The 24393-nt window shown below is 45.2% G+C and overlaps 1 long non-coding RNA gene across 1 annotated transcript; it reads right to left on the bottom strand.

Annotated features, from left to right (window-relative positions):
- Window positions 1-512: 512 nt before the first annotated feature.
- LOC132072475 (uncharacterized) lies at window positions 513-3932 on the bottom strand. Its single transcript, XR_009418324.1, has 5 exons — window positions 3868-3932; window positions 3180-3243; window positions 2407-2482; window positions 1521-1638; window positions 513-926 (listed from the first exon to the last, which is right to left on the bottom strand). It is a non-coding gene; the product is annotated as an uncharacterized LOC132072475 (long non-coding RNA).
- Between the last annotated feature and the right edge of the window lie 20461 nt (window positions 3933-24393).

The following is a 24393-nucleotide window of genomic DNA, read 5'->3' as shown; positions in this document are numbered from 1 at the left end:
GCTGGGCAGCAGTTTCTTAAATAGAATGATAAACAAGATGTGAACATTTCAGCTACAAGCAAATAGGCAAATCTGAACAAGGTACTGGTGGGCGACCACTGAAGTTATTTTGAAGGAATTTTTTAAACAATAAAATATTGATACCACAAAAATAAAGCAAAAAGCTAACTACTGGCTAAGAAAAAATTAACTTTTGACAGCAACAACATTCCAACCACACAGGCTTTTTCCCGATGTCATACCTTATAACTACCTCTCTTGGGAATTCTCATCATGTATCCCAAAAGGAATAAATACCTCAGAGCGTCCTAAAGCAAAAAGTAGCACACATGAGCTCCTCACACTCCCGGGAGGCCTGCACAGCGTGCACTGAGTCTGCAACAAATTCTGCTCAGTGAGAGTCTGCACACAAAGGTTCAATTGATGAATTGAACTGATTGTAAAGGGAGGTTTTCTAAGCACAGAAGCACAACAAAGAACAAGCAAAAACAATTCTTAAAAAAAACCTGCAAGTTTTATTTAGCATATATGCGACTGATTTCCACCCTGTGGCTTCTCACTTTGATTCGCGTCTGTAGGTTCAGGAAGATGACAATGCACACTCTGCCCTCCCTGAGCCCCCCACAGCAGCTGAGCGCTGCTCCGTGCGCTCAGATCATCAGGAACTGGATTGCCCGCATGGACTGGAACTGCTCTGCTGCAGATTCAGGAGAGAGGGGCTGGCTGAGGCGTCGTCCCAATTCCATTTCTGTGTGACGAGAAGCGGTTTGTTCCCAACGGGTGCAACAATCCCCAGCTCGCTTCCATGGTGAGTACCGATGGCACACAAATGGCAGCCTGAGGAAATCGTGTTCTGGGCTCTAAGTGGTCGGGACAGGGTCTGATTTTTTGTTTTGCATCTGTATGATGATTAGTACGACAGGGCCCTGATCGATGACATGGCAGCACAGAATTAAAAACTCCTCAATAGGATTACATCGACTTCTAGGAAAAGACAAAAGCCTAGGACCCTTCTGAAATCTATTTTTAATGCGAAGCACACGGATTGTCACTATGCTGTGCCTTCCAGCTTTTCAAAGCAGCTTACCTCTGAAGACCAGAAAACATTTATTTCTACAGAAACAATGGGCAACCCCCAGGCTAATCTCAGCACTACTGTTTAATAGGGGATCTGCCAGCGTGCCAGTCCAGCTTCAAGTGTGCTTTATTTCAGTCTAACATCCCCTCAAAATTCTTCTCACATCTCCCAACCCTGACATCTTATTTTTCCCTAAAGCTTCTCATCATTAGCAATTTCCAAGTAACATGGTATTTTTACAACATTCAAAAATGTCATGCTGGACTGTGCTAGAGAGTAATTTGCAAATATAAGCTTAGCAAAGTTTGAATTGACTTGTCCAGAGAAAAAACCTACAAGTGAACACCTACACCTGCCTACAAAGAGCTAACAAGCCCCTGGCAGCTGCCAGCATCAAAGCACAGCGGATGTTTCTAATACAAGGTAAGGATAACAATATCACCTTTTGTTCTCTCCAGCTTGTTTTCCCTGCAGTCATATTTTGCTTCTTATGATTTTTTTAGTCTCTGCATCTTCTTGGACAGCACCGAGCCCGACGACAAGGATACGAGAGTCTTTCCCTGCCATAGGGAGAGAACCAGGAAAACAGTTAAAATAAGAACAGGGTAGTTTGAAATTCATACTTCCAATGAGAAGCAGCGCCTAACAAACAGAACAAAAGTAAACAAAGCATGGTACCTCCCTGGGGACAGAAGACTTACAAACTCTCCAGGATTTACAATTCTAGCGACCAACCCCTTCAGGACGGCAGCCAAGTGTCCCATGAGGCGGTGCTGCACCAAAGAACGATCTGAGAGGTTCCAAAGAGTGAAATGCACAATATTTTGCAAAGCCGTAAAATCTTGCAAAATAACAAAAATACAATAGATGTAAACTACAGGGTAAGAGTACAAGTGTTCACTTTAAGAGCTGGAACCATCCAGGTGAGCACCTGATAACTGGATCCTCACCAGAGTTTGAACCCTTCAGGACACAGAAGGGTTTTCCCCAGAAATTTCACAGACTGAGTTTTGATAGAAGTATACTTGCCAGACCCTCAGAAACATCACCCATTCTCCAGGTGTCTGGAGAGAACTGCAAATGGCTCTCACGTAGTTTGAGCTAGTTCTGTAAGGGTCTCAGGGTGAATTTCACCAGATGCAACCAAACTGGGCAACTCTCAGTGGGACAGAAGGAACCCAAAGCTTGGGTTCGCAGAGCTGCAGCAAATACTGAGGAAACAAACATAACAGCGTAAAAAATAATAAACCATCCTTTTTTTTTCTCTTGCTTTTGTTTTTTTCTTATTCAGATCAGCATAGCAATTAAAGAGAAGGTGAAAAACTCACCATTACTGAACATTTCATCATCTGTAGGCTGAGCATCCTTAGCACAGAGGACTCCAAAGTTAAAATTCACCGATCCCTGGGAAATAAAACCAAATATTGTATGATAAACAATCAAACAGCAGACGTAAAAATTTGTTTCCTCTAAGGACTTTCGGGTACGTATGTACCTTTGCATACATCCAACACATTGGAACATACACTTTATACCATCTCCTAATAAGTAAAAATTTACCTTTAAACTTTGATAGTACAGCATAAAATTATGAACTTAAATTGGTGATCTGTTATTATTAAGTTGGTGCCTAAAGTTATTTCTGCTGTCAGGTTCAAAAAAACATTAATTTTTTTTACTGGAATGAGCAATTGATTTCAAAGTCATCACAAGCCCACCAAAACACAAAGCAGTATTCACTGGATGGGTCTGTGAGCTAGAAGTAGTTAGGCTTGTACTTCCCTCTTGCTCTTCCAGAACCAATAAATCCTGTCAACAAAACCAGGATCTATAGCCCACTGCTGTGAAAGATTCTACAAGGATGATGGTTTGATTTGTGTTTAGAAGTTTTGATTTGAAATGGCCAGTTCAATGGATAAAGACAGTTTAGGTAGTATTACATTGCTATTATTATTATTTCTATTATTATTTTTACTATTACTACTGCTATTGTTATCATCTGCTACTGGAAGAAACAAACCAGTAGTACCTATACTTAATTACTTTTATTTCCAGGAAATAATAAAGAAAAAGAACCAAACCAAAAAAAGTCACTTCCTACCTTTTATATCAAGGGATGAAAAATTTCTCTTGGGCTCTTCTCCAATTTATCAAGACTCATAGCACTGAAAGGCAAACAAAACAGTGCTTTATAGAAGGGCAAGTGCACATTTCAAGGCTGAACCACCAACTGATTGCAGTGACAGCAGTTAAAACATGAATCCTTCCTAGAGCCTCTGTTAAATGGAATGTTCTGTGGAACTGCCGTTTCTTTCCCAAAACACTAACTTCCAACACTTCCTAATCATATTTTGTATTTTAAAACAAAAGAAGTTAGTGAGACTCTGTGCGGAGGTCAGGTTTAAATTTATTTCCTTCTAAAGCACAGAGCTCTGTTCCATCACCCTTCACTTCGGCTCTACACTGAATCGTGGTGAGCATTTGAGGAGTGCTCAATAACCAATTCTATTTCTCTCTTTTTCTAGCTCTCTCTATTCCTAAATCATTCCAGACAAGTCAAATGAAAAATGAAAAAAACAAGTTCAGCATCAAAGTCACACTTTTTCCCGTTGTCTGGTCAAGAACAGGCTCTAAATCCACTTACTGCTGCCTTCAACGATTCAGACTTGCAAAAGCATTCTTACATATTTTACAGGTTTATCATAAAACCCACAGAACGCAAGCTCTGAATTACAGGAAAAGGTACACAGGCAAATATCTAAAGGGATCACTTATTAGTAAATACATACCTTGGTACAGATCGCACTGAGAACCTTTCTGAGGGACTCTAAGGGACGCATGTTTTCTGAGCACCCTATAAACAAGAAAAGCTAAGATATATTACAGGACATCCCCACTTTTTCTACATATTCAAATAGGATTTTTAATAAAAACAATTCAGTTAAAAAAGAAGGAAGAAAACCAAGCTAATTTTACTCAGCTGTATTTACTGCCGATTTAGAGAAAAATGCCGGGCAGCGTCGGCCGTTGCGGCACACGTCGCGCCGGCAGCAGGGCCTGCCGGGAGTTGGAGTCTCGGGCTGGTAGCCACTCATGTGCCGCGATAGCCGTTGCGTCACACGCCGCGCCGGCAGCAGGGCCTGCCGGGAGTTGGAGTCTCGGGCTGACAGCCACGGCTCCGTCCCCCGCCACCGGGAGCTGCAGTCCCTCCCGGGCATCAAACGGCTCCTTCGCCCCAGGGCGGGGAAGGACCTGAGGCAGGACCGCTCCTCCCGAATGCCCTCTCTTTTCCCCTCCAACTCTTTTTCTTTTTTTAACGCTGTTTTTCACCCCTTTCCCTTCCCTTCCCTTCTGCTCTCCTGCTTTCTTTCCTTTCCTTTCCTTTTTTTCCCCTTCCCTTTCCCTTTCCCTTTCTTTTTCTTGTATTTGTAATCTTGGTTTTCCTTCCTAGCTTTAGAATCAAAAAGCAGCAGTAGTAACTTTCAGGCTACCTGGGAGTAAAAAAAACCCCAAAACTATAATGATTGAAAGAAAACTATTTATTCCCTGGGAGCCTGAAATTTTCTACTGCTGCACATGACACAGAGCTTTTTATTCCTTCTTATATACAGTTGATATTTTATACTCGCTTTATACACCGCCCCCTGCCGTCTGCACCGGCGCTCTGCGCGCAGAGCGATGCGGCATCGTTCGGTTCTGTTTAAATAAACTCGGCTAAATTAGGCTTGGTTCGGCTTAGGTCTAAAATCGTTTCGGTTCGGCTTTTCGTCTAAATTCGGCTTTTCCGGCTCTTCGGCTGAACTCGGCCCGGTTGGGCTAAAGTCGGTCATATTCGGCTCTTTGTCTAAATGCGGCCAATGTCGGCTACAGTCGGCTATCGGTTACACTCGGCTATCATCGGCTCTTCGTCTCAAGTCGGCTGTGTTCAGCTACACTCGGCTCTTCGTCTCAAGTCGGCTGTGTTCGGCCACACTCGGCTCTTCGTCTCAAGTCGGCTGTGTTCGGCCACACTCGGCTCTTCGGTGAAACTCGGCTATTTTCGGCCACACTCGGCTCTTCGGTGAAACTCGGCTGTTGTCGGCTACACTCGGCTCTTCGGGGAAACTCGGCTGTTTTCGCCCACACTCGGCTCTTCGGAACAATTCGGCCCGGCTCGGCTCCCTCAGGGCGGGAAAGCAGCTGTCAGAGGACCCCGGCACAGCGAGGCGTTTACCCACATGCCTGTCACAAACCCGCCGAAATACGCCCGCCCGCGGTGCCGCTGAGACCACAGCATGTGTCGGGTACACTTGAAACGTCACAGAAAATACCACCGGGGCCGCGCCGGGGTCGGTATTCCATGCAGGCAGTCCAGTGACACCCACCCCGGTCCTCCGCTTCCCCGCCCTTTTCGCCGCCCTGTTGAGAAGGTCAATTAAAAGTCCGCGACACCCGCGACGCGCCACTCCCAAGGTGGCGGCCTCTCGGTGCAGGGCTGCAGTACCGCGCTCTGCCCACAAGGCGGCAGCACTGCCGCCCGCCCCAGCCGGGGGCGCAGCGCGCCTCGGGGCTGCGGGCAGCGAAGGCGGCAAAAAACAACAGGGGCGACCCCCGCCGAAAACTGCTCTGAAATAAATGCCCCAAAACAACCGGGAAGAGGGAAAAAAAAACTTCTGCCTCTAATCTAATAGAACAAAACAAAACAAAACCTCAACAATTTCTTAAAAAAAAAAAATTAAATATTTTAAAAAATATTTTTTTCATATTAATATTCACATTTCTATTTACAGTGTATATTGATGTACACTGTCCATTTATACATTTGTTTTTATGAATACATTTCTATTCCATATTGCATATATCCCTAAAACTTCAATTTATTTTTATATGTTTATACATATTTTTACATAGTAAGTATATATTTCTGTTAGGATTTTTACTTCTGTAACACTCACAGTACTCAAAATAAAACCCCTGCCTCTACCCCATACATGGCAAATAAAACCCCCTTTCATCTCAACTGTATTTAAATTTTTTAAAAAAACATTTTTCAAATTTATATTTAAAATGTTTACTGATGTATGATCGATTTTGTATTTATATTTAGCAATTTATTTATAAATTTATATTCTATGTTACATGTGTTCCTATTACTTATATTTTTATATACTTTTATTCATATCTTTATATATTTATTGTATCTTTCTGTGTTAGGATTTTTACATCTGTAACACTTACATTATTTAAAATAAAACCCCTGCCTCTACCCACATTAAAGCCAAAAAGAACCTCAGTCTTCTCAACTGTATTTAAATATTTTTTAAAATTCTGTTTTTCAGGTTCATATTCACTTTTACATTTAAAATGTATACTAATGTATACTCTTATTTGTATTCTCCATTACATCTCTTCCTATTATTTATATTTACTTAAATTTTGTGTTTATATATATATTTATATCTTGATTTTATATCTCAATATTTAGAAATATATAACAATAATATCTACATTAATATTATTTAAAATAAAAACCCTGCCTCTAAACAAATAATAAAAAAGACCCCAACCCTTTCTTTTAAAAAATATTTAAATAGGTTTTATCCTTATGTCTGATTTTTATATTCATATTTGTATTTATAATGTATATTAATGTCTATTGCTTACTTATACATTTATCTTTACCAATGTCAAGTTATAAATAAATTTATATTCTATATTACATCTGATGCTAGTAGTTACTTATATATTTTTATACATATTTTTATGCACTGATTAAATATTTCTGCGTCAAGATTTTTACTTCTCTAACACTTATAATATTCAAAATAAAACCCCTGCCTCTACTTAAATAAAAGCCAAAACATTCCCTTTCTTTTAAACTATATTTACATATTTTTATATTTATATTCCCATATAATGTTATTTATATTCTATACTACAACTCTTCATATTACTTACATATATTTATATATAAATTTATATTCATACTTTAGCAATTTCTCTTTATATATTTATTATATATTTCTATCTTAAGATCCACATTTCTATATTACTTATATTATTTAAAATAAAACTCCTGCCTCTAACCAAATAAAAACCAAGGACACCCCTTTATTTGAACCAGATTTAAAATTTAGGAAGTAAATTTATTTTTCAAAATTTAATGATATTTATATGGATATTTTTATTTATTTTATTCATAGATATTATATATATTAGAGAGAATACCTTCTAATATAATAATAGATATATATTTTCTGTATCATATTTTTTTACTTATATTTATTTAATTTAAATAAATATATACAAATATATATATACAAAAACAACCTGATAAGAGACTAAGAACTTTTTCAACAGATAACCACAGTACTAATTTCAGACTTAGAAAAATATTTAGGCGTAATCACTACCACAAAATTAACCCAAAGTAGAAAAATTACCAGAAAACCAACAAAACAAGCTAAACTCATTTCTGAGCACCATAGTCCTTCCTCACTCACAATATGCAATTAATTCTCTCCTGCCATTTACATCCCCAGCATCATCCCATACTGAGCATTCCTGGCACCAGAAGTCACTTGGAGCCAATTAACATCCAACTTTCCCTTCCTCAGGACTGTGTGCTTTCTGTGTCTTTATGCACACAAGGAGCAGCTGTCAGACCCAACTCTCAGCAGCCTAACAAGCACTCAGATGTTCTCTCCAGGTTCAGGGGTTGCTCACTGTGAGGCAGCTTTCAATCCAGTGAGGATTGCCTCGCTTCTTCCCTGGCAGTAGCCTTGCACAATTACCTCAGCTGGAAGTCAGACCCCACTCCCTGAATTCTCATCTCTGCCTTTAAGTAATGCGTTGTGTGGAAGACTGTGCAGCGGTTTCTGAAAGAAAGTGATTTCAGGAGAAATGGGAAATTCATGGTGTCCAGTTTCTCAGTTAGTTGGTGTCAGGGGTCATCTAATAACAGCACCATCAACAGTTTCAGCACTACCTCTGTGCAACCAACACTTGTTAGGACATGAAGTGCAGTGCTGTCATGGCTAAAGTGAAGAGAAGTGCTGTCATGGCTAAACGCTTTCAGGGATCAGGGAAATGGGGAGGAAGCAGGAAGGCAGGAGATCAGGAGTTTCACAGTGCCTCTCACCATAGCTCTGTGCCAAGTACTTGACACTGGCAGGGGTCTGTGCACAAATCACAAACAGGGCAGGGCTGCTGGGAACTGCCTTGAGCCGTTTGATTTTCCAGCATCAGCCTCATTCCATGGTTACGGCAATGGGAAGATGCCACCAGCTCACATCCCAGGCAGCAGACCGAGAACTCAATGTCACAACTCACTTTATCAGTTTTTTGCCCAATCACACAAAGCAAAAGCACATTGACAGTAGCTCTATCCAACCACTGTAAGCACAGGTACCTTTGGTTAAACAATGCTTGCTTATTTCAAATACAATACCTGCTTGTGAGACTTAAACACAATGCACAGAGCTCCAGTATTAAGCCTAGAACTTCCTAATATCTTGCTAGATAAACTTTCTGTAGCTTAGGGAGTTATTCTAGGCAAGTGTTAATACACAGACCATTGTTCCATTTGTTCTTGCTTTTCCACAGTTTAAATAGTTTTTCTGCTGACCAATCTCATGGCTGCTGCTCAGCTCTGATCACAGTTCTGCTGTCTCTGAGGCCTGCCTTTTGCAGCTTTCCCAAACCCCTCTGATTTTACACATTCCCACAGTACTCAGTGCTGGATGAACCCTAGTGCAGAAACAGAGGAAGCAGGATTTAGTGAGTCTACTCACCCAAAGTACTGGGAAAGAAACTCCCTATCAGATGAGTTCTGCAGATCACAGACAGGAGGAAATGTAGTTACAATGGGTTACGCCTGAGAACTGTGCTCACATGCAGTTTCCCGGGGGGTTTTTGGCCCTGCTAGCAAACGTCACCCTTGGAAGCACATGAGCAGAAACAGATGGGTCCCCCAGTGAGCGCCTTGCTAAGATAACCCTCACAAAAAAACCATTCCATCCCCTGTGGTAAATTATAACTGCTGAACTGCCAGCTGATGGCATTGCTGCCCCAGGGCTCTGTGTTTGTAACTCTGCACACGTTGGGAGCGACAGCAGCTGAGCTGACACCTTTCTATGGGGAAGAGCCTTCAGTTTGCACGTCCTTTTCAACCATTTCAAGCAAAGACACTGGCCCAGGGTTACAAGGAATAACAGCTGTGGAACTTCTCCTTGAAAATGCTACAGCTGAAATAAAGCTGCCAAGGTGTGCTGATATGGGCCATTCTTGTTTCTCACACAGAACCTGTCACAAAACTAAATGCTGCAACAGGAGCAGACAGCATGCCAAGCAGGCACTGCTGATCTGAAATGCATCCAAAATAACTAAACCTCCTGAGCCTGGAAATCCTGGCTTGAAATTCCATTACAATAAACTTTCCAGCACTGGCACTCTGGGATTTGGAAAGTAGAGTCTGTTCTCTTGGTCTTGTTAATTCCTTGATTTATCCTCACTTTTGTGTTCAGCCCCAAATAAGCCAGATTCTACTCAATTACAGTCTGAACTGGACAATATTTCCCTACTCAGCTGAGTGATGTTCCATCACAGTGAAATAAAAAAAAAGGCTACAGGTCTTTTCTTTCCTTAGCTTGCTATGCCTACTTTTTTATTACTACTCCATTTTCCTAGAAACCTACTTAGACTGGGAGAATACTACCAGTTACCTGCCTATCTGTGAAAGTTATCACAAAAAACAGAAGAAATAATCCAGATTAGGACCAAAAACAGCCCCCCCAAAAATTGCCACATCTGCAGAAAAGAATTCCACCAATAAGCCTGTTCTGGTGCAGATATAGCAGGCAGAATTTTTTCCCAAGCAAAATACAGCTGGACCTTGACTGATCCTTCACATTGAAATGAAGTTGTACTTTTGTACCTGGGAAAATCACTGCCAGTCTCAGTCACAGGTGCATTGACAGAATCCTAAAAGATGCTGAGAACCAGTCCTAAATTCATTTATGACTTCAGTTCTGTTATCAGAAGGATAGCATCAGTTTTCTTTGTCCCTATCTAGTTTTCTTCCTCGATTTTCAATTTCCCAGAAGGGAAGCCCCAGACTCCCACATTTGTCCTTTCCTTACTGGAAGCCTCCTCAGGGAAGATGAGGTATTATCAGATGTCATTTCTTCCCTTGTCCTGGGGACCCTCAAACACCACCACAGTCTGATTACTTGTTTAGAGACAAAACCATTTGAATTAGTGCTAGGAACCTTGTCCCACCTCTATTGGACCTCTATTTCTGCTTCTCTTGTATTTTTATTTCACCAGACTGCAACTTGTTCAGATTTGTTTGTCAGCAAACCTGGCATGTCAAAAAATTGTTCAACTGAGAAGCTCCATCTCAAAGTGCTTAGGCTATCAGATAACCCAGGCAATGTTTTACTCACACCCTGATAGTTAAAACTATTAAACTTGCATCCCACCTAGCATGTTGACACAGCATTACCAGGAAACAAAGTTCATTTTGTCTATACATGCAAAAATCATGAGGTGAAAGACGTGGCAGAGCATATTGACTGATACAGCAAAGTTCTTACAACATAAAGTAGTGTGTGCGGTTTTCCTGGTTGGGTTTTTTTTTTTTTTGTTTTTGTTGTTGCTGTATCTTTATTTTTTTTAATAATACACAAAGTTCAGTCATTTGAGAAAATCATCAAAGAGTAATTGCCACACCAGCGCTATTTAGCATGTTCCTTTCTCCTTTTTTCCCTGACTGAAACCCACATCAAGTAATTACATGCAATTAAACATATTCTTTCCAATGCTTTTGCCTTGTTTTCTTTTTTCATTTCACTACAATTACTGTGAATTCTCTTTTACTCATCAACTTGCACTTTTCAAGCAAATTTTCATGCATTTTATGCATCAAAAGGGCCAATACCTCAAAGAGGAGGATCTTTGTAGCCTGCCCTGATGGAGGGCCATTTCATCCAAATCTCATCATTTTCATCCAAATCTGTTCTGCGCCTCATCAAGGCTCTGATAATGGGCTCTACACAGCAGAAATAGTCAAATTGCAGTTTGAACCAGAGAAATGTTTTTTATTTGCTGCAAAGTAGCAATTACACGAATCTTCAGCTACACAAGGGAACCTCTCAAACAACAGTGCTGTAAATCAAGCAGTTTGTTCACTTGAGATAGGAACCTAATAAGAGAAAAATAGTCTCCAAAAGAATTCATCCCATCATTGAATTTTTAGGCTGTTTGAGATACAGACTGTGTCTGGATGCCTAAGGGGGTCTTAAGAGCTACACAGGCAGTGGTATGGTGCAAATAACAAACACATGTGAGTCAGCACTGACAGACAGAAAGGGTAGGATCCCTGTCCTTTATCAAATCACTATGGACAGGATCTTCCTTGTCTCAAATACTTTAGGAGCACAAACACTCTTCAGCCTCCATTAAATAACATGGTATTGACTCCTCTCTATGCCAAGGATTGAAGAAACATGCTACAGCCTCACCTAGAGGAGTTATAACAACTCCCAGTCCTATGCACAGGTGACCTGTCCAATTACTAACTAAAACAGATTAATAACAGAAATATAGTCAGAGACCAACAGAACTAATAAACCTTCTTCTATAGAACATCATACTTGTTTCTCATCCTCTCCATGAACCAGTCGCCACCAAAAACATATTGGGAAACCAGAGAGCCTGAAGGAAACCATTCCTCCATGCACTCCATGTTCTTAGCACTCAAAGCTCCAGGGAATTTTCCTTGAGCAGGTAAGGATATGGTGACAATGCACTTTGAGACTATTACTGCATGATGCTCCCAGGCAATCCATTCAAACAGACTGATTCACCTCAGCCCAGCTGAGCACACCACAGGAGCAGAATAACTCTGCTAGAGCTGGTTTCTGTATGGAACAGGCTGATGAGCTCCAGCCACTGTGCTGTGCCCAGTGATTCCAGCTCACCTCTCTGAATTTCTGCTGAAATGGGAGGGCAGGTTGCCAACACAGGCTGGGATTAGACAGAAGGCAGCACTGGAATCAGCTGGGGGCTCAGGACTCAGGAGCTCCCCACCTGAGAGCTCACATGTGTTTTGTTCTGCTGAAAATCCAATTTTGTCACTGGTCTGGAAAGAGGAGTGTTCTTGAATCATTTTCATCTGAGAAGCAGTTGAAAATATGTATATAAATATATAGTATTCATAGAAATATATCTTATATAGAATATATACTTTATAGATAATATTATATCTATTGTTATATATAATTATATATTTTATATATTATATATTATTAATATATATTATATCTAATTCTATATATCTAGAGCTATATCTAGAGCTATATCTAGAGCTATGTGTTAAACCATCCATTTTTGCCTGAACATCAGTTCCCTGTCTGAAGTTAAAATTATGAACAGTGAACATGTTATGGACAGTGGAAGCTGAAAGCCAAACTAATTTACAGATGGATCCTGAAAACTCAGCAGAGTTAGACTACTGAAGTCAAAAGGCTCCAATATTTTATTTTCTATTTTAACCTAAAAAGGATAGTCTGGTGACATTTCAGGTTCAAATTGAGGTTGGGACAACAATTACAATTGGAGAAGTAAAATGCCACAAGTTCTGTACATGACTGGAATCAACTTAGTCCACACAGCTATGAAGGGGGTGATACCAGCAGTAATCAATTCCTAATGTTATTTCCTGTGAGTACAATGAATTGTATAAACATAAATGCTCAAAAGTTAAGTTTATGTTTGGATTCTTCAAAACACAAACTTTTAGGGATTATAAAAACGCCTGGCTTTTCCTTCTTCCTCAGAGAATTCTCACCTGGTATTTTGCTTTGACAATTTATGCTTATATTCTGAATCTGAAAATAATCATCAGTAACTCAAACGGGCATAGGAAAATACATTATTTTTTGCCAGTCAACCCATGATACCACTGCACAGTTTTGTGAGGGAAAGTTTCATTTGCCTTCCAGCCATCAGGCACTGGCAAGCATTCAAGCAAGCACATCCATTCAGATGAAGGACCGGCTTGTTGCATGACTGAGCAGCCAAATTCAATTCATACTTGGAGTGAAACTAATTAATATTTGTAAATAGAATATATACTTTATATATAGTATTATATAGATTATATAGAATTATATATTGTATGTATTATATATTATGAATATATATTATACATAATTCTATATAACATAGAGCCATACCTAGAACCGTATCCGGAAGCATACTTAATACATATCTAGTACATAAACAGAACATAACATTCTGGAACGTACCTAGAACTGTATCTAGAATGGAATCCAGAACATACCTAGAACACAATCTACAACGATTCGTAGAGTCTAGAACATGTCTAGAACGCACCTAGAACGCAAATCTAGAGCACAATACAAAGCAATCTAGAACGCAATTTAGAGTCTAGAACGTGCCTAGAACACAATCTAGCGCCCACCTAGAATGGAATCTAGAACATAGCTATAACGCGCTCCATAACGCGCTCTAGAACATACCTAGAACGCAATCTAGAACTAGACCTAGAACTGTATCTAGAACCTACCTAGGGCCTTTTACGACAGTCGCGCTTTACGGCCGGTTTTACGACAGTCGCGCTTTACGGCACCTTTTACGACAGCCGCGCTTTACGACTGTCTTTACGACAGTCGCGCTTTACGGCCGGTTTTACGACAGTCGCGCTTTACGGCCGGTTTTACGACAGTCGCGCTTTACGGCCGATTTTACGACAGTCGCGCTTTACGGCACCTTTTACGACAGTCGCGCTTTACGGCACCTTTTACGACAGTCGCGCTTTACGGCCGATTTTACGACAGTCGCGCTTTACGGCACCTTTTACGACAGTCGCGCTTTACGGCACCTTTTACGACAGTCGCGCTTTACGGCCGATTTTACGACAGTCGCGCTTTACGGCCGATTTTACGACAGTCGCGCTTTACGGCCGATTTTACGACAGTCGCGCTTTACGGCACCTTTTACGACAGTCGCGCTTTACGGCACCTTTTACGACAGTCGCGCTTTACGGCCGATTTTACGACAGTCGCGCTTTACGGCACCTTTTACGACAGTCGCGCTTTACGGCCGGTTTTACGACAGTCGCGCTTTACGGCACCTTTTACGACAGTCGCGCTTTACGGCCGATTTTACGACAGTCGCGCTTTACGGCACCTTTTACGACAGTCGCGCTTTACGGCCGGTTTTACGACAGTCGCGCTTTACGGCCGATTTTACGACAGTCGCGCTTTACGGCACCTTTTACGACAGTCGCGCTTTACGGCCGATTTTACGACAGTCGCGCTTTACGGCACCTTTTACGACAGTCGCGCTTTACGGCCGATTTTACGACAGTCGCGCTTTACGGCCGATTTTACGACAGTCGCGCTTTACGGCACCTTTTACGACAGTCGCGCTTTACGGCACCTTTTACGACAGTCGCGCTTTACGGCCGATTTTACGACAGTCGCGCTTTACGGCACCTTTTACGACAGTCGCGCTTTACGGCATCTTTTACGACAGTCGCGCTTTACGGCACCTTTTACGACAGTCGCGCTTTACGGCACCTTTTACGACAGTCGCGCTTTACGGCACCTTTTACGACAGTCGCGCTTTACGGCCGATTTTACGACAGTCGCGCTTTACGGCACCTTTTACGACAGTCGCGCTTTACGGCACCTTTTACGACAGTCGCGCTTTACGGCCGATTTTACGACAGTCGCGCTTTACGGCCGATTTTACGACAGTCGCGCTTTACGGCACCTTTTACGACAGTCGCGCTTTACGGCACCTTTTACGACAGTCGCGCTTTACGGCCGGTTTTACGACAGTCGCGCTTTACGGCACCTTTTACGACAGTCGCGCTTTACGGCCGGTTTTACGACAGTCGCGCTTTACGGCACCTTTTACGACAGTCGCGCTTTACGGCCGATTTTACGACAGTCGCGCTTTACGGCACCTTTTACGACAGTCGCGCTTTACGGCCGGTTTTACGACAGTCGCGCTTTACGGCACCTTTTACGACAGTCGCGCTTTACGGCACCTTTTACGACAGTCGCGCTTTACGGCCGGTTTTACGACAGTCGCGCTTTACGGCACCTTTTACGACAGTCGCGCTTTACGGCACCTTTTACGACAGTCGCGCTTTACGGCACCTTTTACGACAGTCGCGCTTTACGGCCGGTTTTACGACAGTCGCGCTTTACGGCACCTTTTACGACAGTCGCGCTTTACGGCCGATTTTACGACAGTCGCGCTTTACGGCCGATTTTACGACAGTCGCGCTTTACGGCCGATTTTACGACAGTCGCGCTTTACGGCACCTTTTACGACAGTCGCGCTTTACGGCCGGTTTTACGACAGTCGCGCTTTACGGCACCTTTTACGACAGTCGCGCTTTACGGCACCTTTTACGACAGTCGCGCTTTACGGCCGGTTTTACGACAGTCGCGCTTTACGGCACCTTTTACGACAGTCGCGCTTTACGGCACCTTTTACGACAGTCGCGCTTTACGGCCGGTTTTACGACAGTCGCGCTTTACGGCCGGTTTTACGACAGTCGCGCTTTACGGCACCTTTTACGACAGTCGCGCTTTACGGCCGATTTTACGACAGTCGCGCTTTACGGCCGATTTTACGACAGTCGCGCTTTACGGCCGATTTTACGACAGTCGCGCTTTACGGCACCTTTTACGACAGTCGCGCTTTACGGCCGGTTTTACGACAGTCGCGCTTTACGGCACCTTTTACGACAGTCGCGCTTTACGGCCGATTTTACGACAGTCGCGCTTTACGGCACCTTTTACGACAGTCGCGCTTTACGGCACCTTTTACGACAGTCGCGCTTTACGGCACCTTTTACGACAGTCGCGCTTTACGGCCGATTTTACGACAGTCGCGCTTTACGGCACCTTTTACGACAGTCGCGCTTTACGGCCGATTTTACGACAGTCGCGCTTTACGGCCGATTTTACGACAGTCGCGCTTTACGGCCGATTTTACGACAGTCGCGCTTTACGGCACCTTTTACGACAGTCGCGCTTTACGGCCGGTTTTACGACAGTCGCGCTTTACGGCACCTTTTACGACAGTCGCGCTTTACGGCCGATTTTACGACAGTCGCGCTTTACGGCACCTTTTACGACAGTCGCGCTTTACGGCACCTTTTACGACAGTCGCGCTTTACGGCACCTTTTACGACAGTCGCGCTTTACGGCCGATTTTACGACAGTCGCGCTTTACGGCACCTTTTACGACAGTCGCGCTTTACGGCCGATTTTACGACAGTCGCGCTTTACGGCACCTTTTACGACAGTCGCGCTTTACGGCCGATTTTACGACAGTCGCGCTTTACGGCACCTTTTACGACAGTCGCGCTTTACGGCACCTTTTACGACAGTCGCGCTTTACGGCACCTTTTACGACAGTCGCGCTTTACGGCACCTTTTACGACAGTCGCGCTTTACGGCACCTTTTACGACAGTCGCGCTTTACGGCCGATTTTACGACAGTCGCGCTTTACGGCACCTTTTACGACAGTCGCGCTTTACGGCACCTTTTACGACAGTCGCGCTTTACGGCACCTTTTACGACAGTCGCGCTTTACGGCACCTTTTACGACAGTCGCGCTTTACGGCACCTTTTACGACAGTCGCGCTTTACGGCCGATTTTACGACAGTCGCGCTTTACGGCATCTTTTACGACAGTCGCGCTTTACGGCCGATTTTACGACAGTCGCGCTTTACGGCCGGTTTTACGACAGTCGCGCTTTACGGCACCTTTTACGACAGTCGCGCTTTACGGCCGATTTTACGACAGTCGCGCTTTACGGCACCTTTTACGACAGTCGCGCTTTACGGCCGATTTTACGACAGTCGCGCTTTACGGCACCTTTTACGACAGTCGCGCTTTACGGCACCTTTTACGACAGTCGCGCTTTACGGCCGATTTTACGACAGTCGCGCTTTACGGCCGATTTTACGACAGTCGCGCTTTACGGCCGATTTTACGACAGTCGCGCTTTACGGCCGGTTTTACGACAGTCGCGCTTTACGGCACCTTTTACGACAGTCGCGCTTTACGGCACCTTTTACGACAGTCGCGCTTTACGGCACCTTTTACGACAGTCGCGCTTTACGGCACCTTTTACGACAGTCGCGCTTTACGGCCGATTTTACGACAGTCGCGCTTTGCGGCCGGTTTTACGACAGTCGCGCTTTACGGCCGGTTTTACGACAGTCGCGCTTTACGGCCGGTTTTACGACAGTCGCGCTTTACGGCACCTTTTACGACAGTCGCGCTTTACGGCACCTTTTACGACAGTCGCGCTTTACGGCCGATTTTACGACAGTCGCGCTTTACGGCACCTTTTACGACAGTCGCGCTTTACGGCCGATTTTACGACAGTCGCGCTTTACGGCCGATTTTACGACAGTCGCGCTTTACGGCACCTTTTACGACAGTCGCGCTTTACGGCACCTTTTACGACAGTCGCGCTTTACGGCACCTTTTACGACAGTCGCGCTTTACGGCACCTTTTACGACAGTCGCGCTTTACGGCACCTTTTACGACAGTCGCGCTTTACGGCCGATTTTACGACAGTCGCGCTTTACGGCCGATTTTACGACAGTCGCGCTTTACGGCACCTTTTACGACAGTCGCGCTTTACGGCACCTTTTACGACAGTCGCGCTTTACGGCCGATTTTACGACAGTCGCGCTTTACGGCACCTTTTACGACAGTCGCGCTTTACGGCCGGTTTTACGACAGTCGCGCTTTACGGCACCTTTTACGACAGTCGCGCTTTACGGCCGGTTTTACGACAGTCGCGCTTTACGGCCGGTTTTACGACAGTCGCGCTTTACGGCCGATTTTAGGACAGTCGCGCTTTACGGCACCTTTTACGACCGTCGCGCTTTACGGCACCTTTTACGACAGTCGCGCTTTACGGCACCTTTTACGACAGTCGCGCTTTACGGCCGGTTTTACGACAGTCGCGCTTTACGGCCGATTATACGACAGTCGCGCTTTACGGCACCTTTTACGACAGTCGCGCTTTACGGCCGGTTTTACGACAGTCGCGCTTTACGGCATCTTTTACGACAGTCGCGCTTTACGGCATCTTTTACAACAGTCGCGCTTTACGGCACCTTTTACGACAGTCGCGCTTTACGGCCGATTTTACGACAGTCGCGCTTTACGGCACCTTTTACGACAGTCGCGCTTTACGGCCGATTTTACGACAGTCGCGCTTTACGGCACCTTTTACGACAGTCGCGCTTTACGGCCGATTTTACGACAGTCGCGCTTTGCGGCCGGTTTTACGTCAGTTTTTTCTTGCCCATCTTGGCGTTTTTTCTTGCCAGTCTTGGGGTGTTTGTTCCAGATTTCTTCTTGCCCATCTTGGGGGTTTTTTTTGTGTTTTTTTCTGGGTTTTTTCTTGCCCAGCTTGCGGATTTTTTCTGAGGTTTTTTCTGGAGTATTCTTGCCTATCCTTGGGTTTTTTTCCGGTTTTTTTTTTTGTTTTTTTTTTTTTTTTTTTCCTTGGTTTTTTAAGGGTTTTTTCTGGTCCATCTTGGTTTTTTTTCCTGGGAGTTTTCTCACCCATCTTGGGGTTTTTTCCTTGGTTTTCTGTGGGTGTTTTCTGGCTTTTTTCTTGCCCTTCTTGGGGGTTTTTCTGTGATTTTTCTGGGTTTTTTGTGGATCTTCTCCTTGCCCATCTTGTGGTTTTTTTTGGGGGGGTTTTTTTCCTTGCCCATCTTGGGATTTTTTTCCCTTTTTTTTCCGGATTTTTTTCCGGTTTTTCCTGGGTTTTTTCTGGTCCATGTAGCATTGTTTTTCTGGGATTCTTCTTGCCCATCCTGGGGTTTTTTTCTTGGTTTTCTGTGGGTGTTTTCTGCATTTTTTTCTTGCCCATCTTGGGGGTTTTTTTCTCGGTATTCTCACCCATATTGGGTTTTTTTCCTTGGTTTTTTGGTTCTTTTCTAGCCTATCTTGTGGTATTTTTCTGGGTTTTTACTTGGCCAGGACCAAAAAAAAAAAATCAGCCAGGGTGGAAGGCAGCTGGGGATTTTTTATTCTAAATTTAACAAGGAGTTGCAAAACCTGGAAAGCAAAAGTCACACACACAAGGTTAAATCCAGTCAGCATGCGCTCACACACATAGAGACGAGCAGACAGACACAGCCACGTGCTCTCACACATACTCCTTCCACTTACATGCTCACTGTGGCCCTTACCTGAGATGCTGAAGAAGGTGCTTTGACACATCTTCTGGCTGCCGCTCCTTGAGGTAAATGGCAGATCCTGGGGAAAACAGCAGCCATGAGGACCTGTGAGACAACAGGAAGGGTCAACAGGTGGCTGACAGCTAGGACTTGTCCCCACTCTGGACTGATAAATTTTCTACCCAAAATCCCACGAAAGACAGATGAACAGTAAAGTTGTTATAACTGTTCTACCTAACTGTGACTACGTGCCAGGGCAGGGCAGCTGCGATCATTAGTGGTACAGTGTAAGTACACACAATATAAGCTGATGCATACAGTGCAAGTCCACATAGAGTGTAAGTACACACAATATAAGGCGACATGCTTACATACATGCCAATTTTTAAATCTGTCCCAGGGATTCCCAACCTGCTACTCTCCCATCTCCAGGCCGTGGCCCCCGACTTATCTTTTGGATGATAGGTGATGGGAATCCATGTTGCACCTGCAATGAGTCTGCCTCCGAGGGCCCCATGATCACCTGTTAGCCTCTGGTCAGCTACAATAAAGAAAACGAAAACCAAAGTGTGAGTTCAGAGTTATGTGGGCCAAATCCCAGCAAGGCAGCTACTTGCCCTCTCCTGAGTGTGCCTGGCTCCCTCAGGCTCCAGCTTCATCCCGATTCCCAGGCGGTGGCCTTCATTAGTGGTGGCACCTGGGTTAGAGAAAGGCAAAGTTAAATGGCATTCCTGTGAGTGCAGTGGAGGACCTTGTGTGCTCTAAGACATGGCAATGCCTCTGCTAGGCTTCTGAACAGCCTTGGGGGGGGGCCCTCAAATAAACACCCTTACTCACCCTGCTGCCTGCAAACCCCCTCCTAAGAACTCCTAACTGGATACCTGATCACCCTCCCTCTCCCAGTCACAACCCTCAACTCACCTGAAGCCTCAATCTCAAACATCATCTTGGACAATGGGCAGATCCCTCTTGTGACATGATGAATCTGCTGAAAAATTGTTGTGCTTGAGGGCTGAGCAATAACAACCACTTCTCCCCGCTGCTCACCTTGACTGCTGGCATCCAGACTGACTTTCTAAAAGAAAGACAAAGACCAGAGCTGTAACACCGTCACCATACACACTTCTGCTGCAGAGACAAATGGGGCCTCACCTGCTCGGGGGAATACCCTCACCCAGGATGGGGCCCTCTGGCACAGATTTAATCCATCTCAATCTGAAAAAAAAGTGAGGACAAGAGTCACACTGTTGCAGGATAACTGAAGAGCTCCAGATATCTCGTGTCCATCTACAAATCCCATCTAGAGTCCAACTACACCCCACATTACAAATTCCAAGTCTCCAAGACTTCTCCTATCGCACCAGGCTGTGCGGCAGGGCAGAGCAGCCCCGTCCCAAATGTGTGCAGACACCCGTGACACAGGACAGGACGTGACAAACAATGGGCACAAGACACAGACAGAAATCTCTTGGCAAGGAAAATGGCTGCAAGGACTGAGAGAATGCAAAAGGAGATGACCGAGCTGAGACCGATGGTGAGCTGATGAGGCTCAGAGAACCCTGGAAGAAGAAGATGATAACTGAATGATTTATTCCAAGGACAGCAAAGATGGATGCCTAGGAATCCTACGGTCAGAATGCTGCACCTAACCTCATATTATTGCAAGTCCTAATCCACCATAATGGATCCAGGTGGGGCACAGCTGTCCATACAGCTCACAAGAAGACCTGACAAGACACCTGACTGGATGCTTCCAAAGAGAGAAGAGAGTCTGATGCCTGTCTGAGCTCCCGAGTCAAAAATTCTGTGGCCCGTGTGCCAGACCAGGGAATGCAGAGATCACTGATGCTAACGATGATGCCAGGGGTACTGACAGGGCCCTCAAAGTCCTAAGGTAAAAGACAGGAGAAACACATACAACACATAATGCACAACAGACAAGTGACACGAGACACACCGGGACTGCTCTGCCCTGCTGCACACCTCAGCACTGTGAGGAAAAGTGAGACTTGGCTTTTGTGGGGCCTAAGGGGCCACTTCATGAACACACCCCCACCTCCAAACTGGACTCAAAAACCCTTCCCAGTAATTCCCAAACCAGCACCATGCCTTCATCCCCTCTGTGGGTCACAGCCGTCTACTTATCTCGCAGACATCTGGGGATGCTGGTCCCTGTCAGGTGCAAAGAAAGGCCCCTCGTCAGCTGGGAAGGTCCTGCTGGCACCGGGCTGGTGTCTCTCAGACAGCTAGAGTAAAGACAACCAAACATCAGTGCCTGATCTTGGCACCGCATCGGCCAAAACCCCACCACTCTGCTACTCACCGCGCTCCTAAGAAGGCCCGGGACCTCCTAACCCTGACCCTCTGCCACAAATGGAATGCATCTGCACCTGAAAGAAAGTTAGAACATATGCCAAACACCACCAGGGTAACTCACAAGCTGCAAACACCTTATGTCAATCTAGGAACAGCATCTAGAGCCCAAGTACAGCCCACATTACAAATTTCAACTCCCCAAGGCTTGTCCTATTGCAGCAGGCCATGCAGCAGGGCAGAACAGCTGCGGCAAAAAATGTGTGCACACACCCGTGACACAGAACGTGGCAAACAGGGGGACATGAAACACGACACAGCATGCTTGTGGTGAGGGTCTCGAGGGGAGAAGGCAAAAGGGACCCCAAAGACACACCAGGTAACATGGCACACGAGACAACACCAGACAGACCGGAGCTGTTCTGCACTGCCCGCCTCAAAGCTGCCATCAAAAGTAGAGCCTCTCCCTTTAGCTGTCCTAAGAGGCCCTTGCAGAAGATTGCTTTTCCCACTGCCAATTTTTACACCTGGCGCAAGAACGCCCAACCTGATACTCCACCATCTCCAGGCCAAGGGCCCCCGACTTATCTTTTGGATGATCGGTGAGAGGAATCCACATTGCACCTGAAATGAGTCTGCCTCAGAGGGCCTCGTGATGGCCTGGGAGCCTCTCGGTCAGCTGCAATAAAGAAAACGAAAACCAAAGTGTGAGTCCAGAGTTATGTGGGCCAAATCCCTGCAAGGCAGCTACTTGCCCTCTCCTGAGTGTGCCTGGCTCCTTCAGGCTCCAGCTTCATCCTGATTCCAAGGCTGTGGCCTTCATTAGGAGTGGCACCTGGCTTAGAGAAAGGCAAAGTTAAATGGCATTCCTCTGAGTGCAGTGGATCACCTTGTGTGCTCTAAGACATGGCAATGCCTCTGCTAGGCTTCTGAACAGCCTTGGGGGGGGGGCCCTCAAATAAACAAATAAACACCCTTACTCACCCTGCTGCCTGCAAACCCCCTCCTAAGAACTCCTAACTGGATACCTGCTCACCCTCCCTCTCCCAGTCACAACCCTCAACTCACCTGAAGCCTCAATCTCAAACATCATCTTGGACAATGGGCAGATCCCTCTTGTGACATGATGAATCTGCTGAAAAATTGTTGTGCTTGAGGGCTGAGCAATAACAACCACTTCTCCCCGCTGCTCACCTTGACTGCTGGCATCCAGACTGACTTTAAAAGAAAGACAAAGACCAGAGCTGTAACACCGTCACCATACACACTTCTGCTGCAGAGACAAATGGGGCCTCACCTGCTCGGGGGAATACCCTCACCCAGGATGGGGCCCTCTGGCACAGATTTAATCCATCTCAATCTGAAAAAAAAGTGAGGACAAGAGTCACACTGTTGCAGGATAACTGAAGAGCTCCAGATATCTCGTGTCCATCTACAAATCCCATCTAGAGTCCAACTACACCCCACATTACAAATTCCAAGTCTCCAAGACTTCTCCTATCGCACCAGGCTGTGCGGCAGGGCAGAGCAGCCCCGTCCCAAATGTGTGCAGACACCCGTGACACAGGACAGGACGTGACAAACAATGGGCACAAGACACAGACAGAAATCTCTTGGCAAGGAAAATGGCTGCAAGGACTGAGAGAATGCAAAAGGAGATGACCGAGCTGAGACCGATGGTGAGCTGATGAGGCTCAGAGAACCCTGGAAGAAGAAGATGATAACTGAATGATTTATTCCAAGGACAGCAAAGATGGATGCCTAGGAATCCTACGGTCAGAATGCTGCACCTAACCTCATATTATTGCAAGTCCTAATCCACCATAATGGATCCAGGTGGGGCACAGCTGTCCATACAGCTCACAAGAAGACCTGACAAGACACCTGACTGGATGCTTCCAAAGAGAGAAGAGAGTCTGATGCCTGTCTGAGCTCCCGAGTCAAAAATTCTGTGGCCCGTGTGCCAGACCAGGGAATGCAGAGATCACTGATGCTAACGATGATGCCAGGGGTACTGACAGGGCCCTCAAAGTCCTAAGGTAAAAGACAGGAGAAACACATACAACACATAATGCACAACAGACAAGTGACACGAGACACACCGGGACTGCTCTGCCCTGCTGCACACCTCAGCACTGTGAGGAAAAGTGAGACTTGGCTTTTGTGGGGCCTAAGGGGCCACTTCATGAACACACCCCCACCTCCAAACTGGACTCAAAAACCCTTCCCAGTAATTCCCAAACCAGCACCATGCCTTCATCCCCTCTGTGGGTCACAGCCGTCTACTTATCTCGCAGACATCTGGGGATGCTGGTCCCTGTCAGGTGCAAAGAAAGGCCCCTCGTCAGCTGGGAAGGTCCTGCTGGCACCGGGCTGGTGTCTCTCAGACAGCTAGATTAAAGAGAACCAAACATCAGTGCCTGATCTTGGCACCGCATCGGCCAAAACCCCACCACTCTGCTACTCACCGCGCTCCTAAGAAGGCCCGGCACCTCCTAACCCTGACCCTCTGCCACAAAAGGAATGCATCTGCACCTGAAAGAAAGTTAGAACATATGCCAAACACCACCAGGGTAACTCACAAGCTGCAAACACCTTATGTCAATCTAGGAACAGCATCTAGAGCCCAAGTACAGCCCACATTACAAATTTCAACTCCCCAAGGCTTGTCCTATTGCAGCAGGCCATGCAGCAGGGCAGAACAGCTGCGGCAAAAAATGTGTGCACACACCCGTGACACAGAACGTGGCAAACA

Source organism: Ammospiza nelsoni, chromosome 4, assembly GCF_027579445.1.
Source record: "Ammospiza nelsoni isolate bAmmNel1 chromosome 4, bAmmNel1.pri, whole genome shotgun sequence".
NCBI lineage: Eukaryota > Metazoa > Chordata > Aves > Passeriformes > Passerellidae > Ammospiza > Ammospiza nelsoni.
This window is presented reverse-complemented; position numbering and strand designations above follow the sequence as displayed.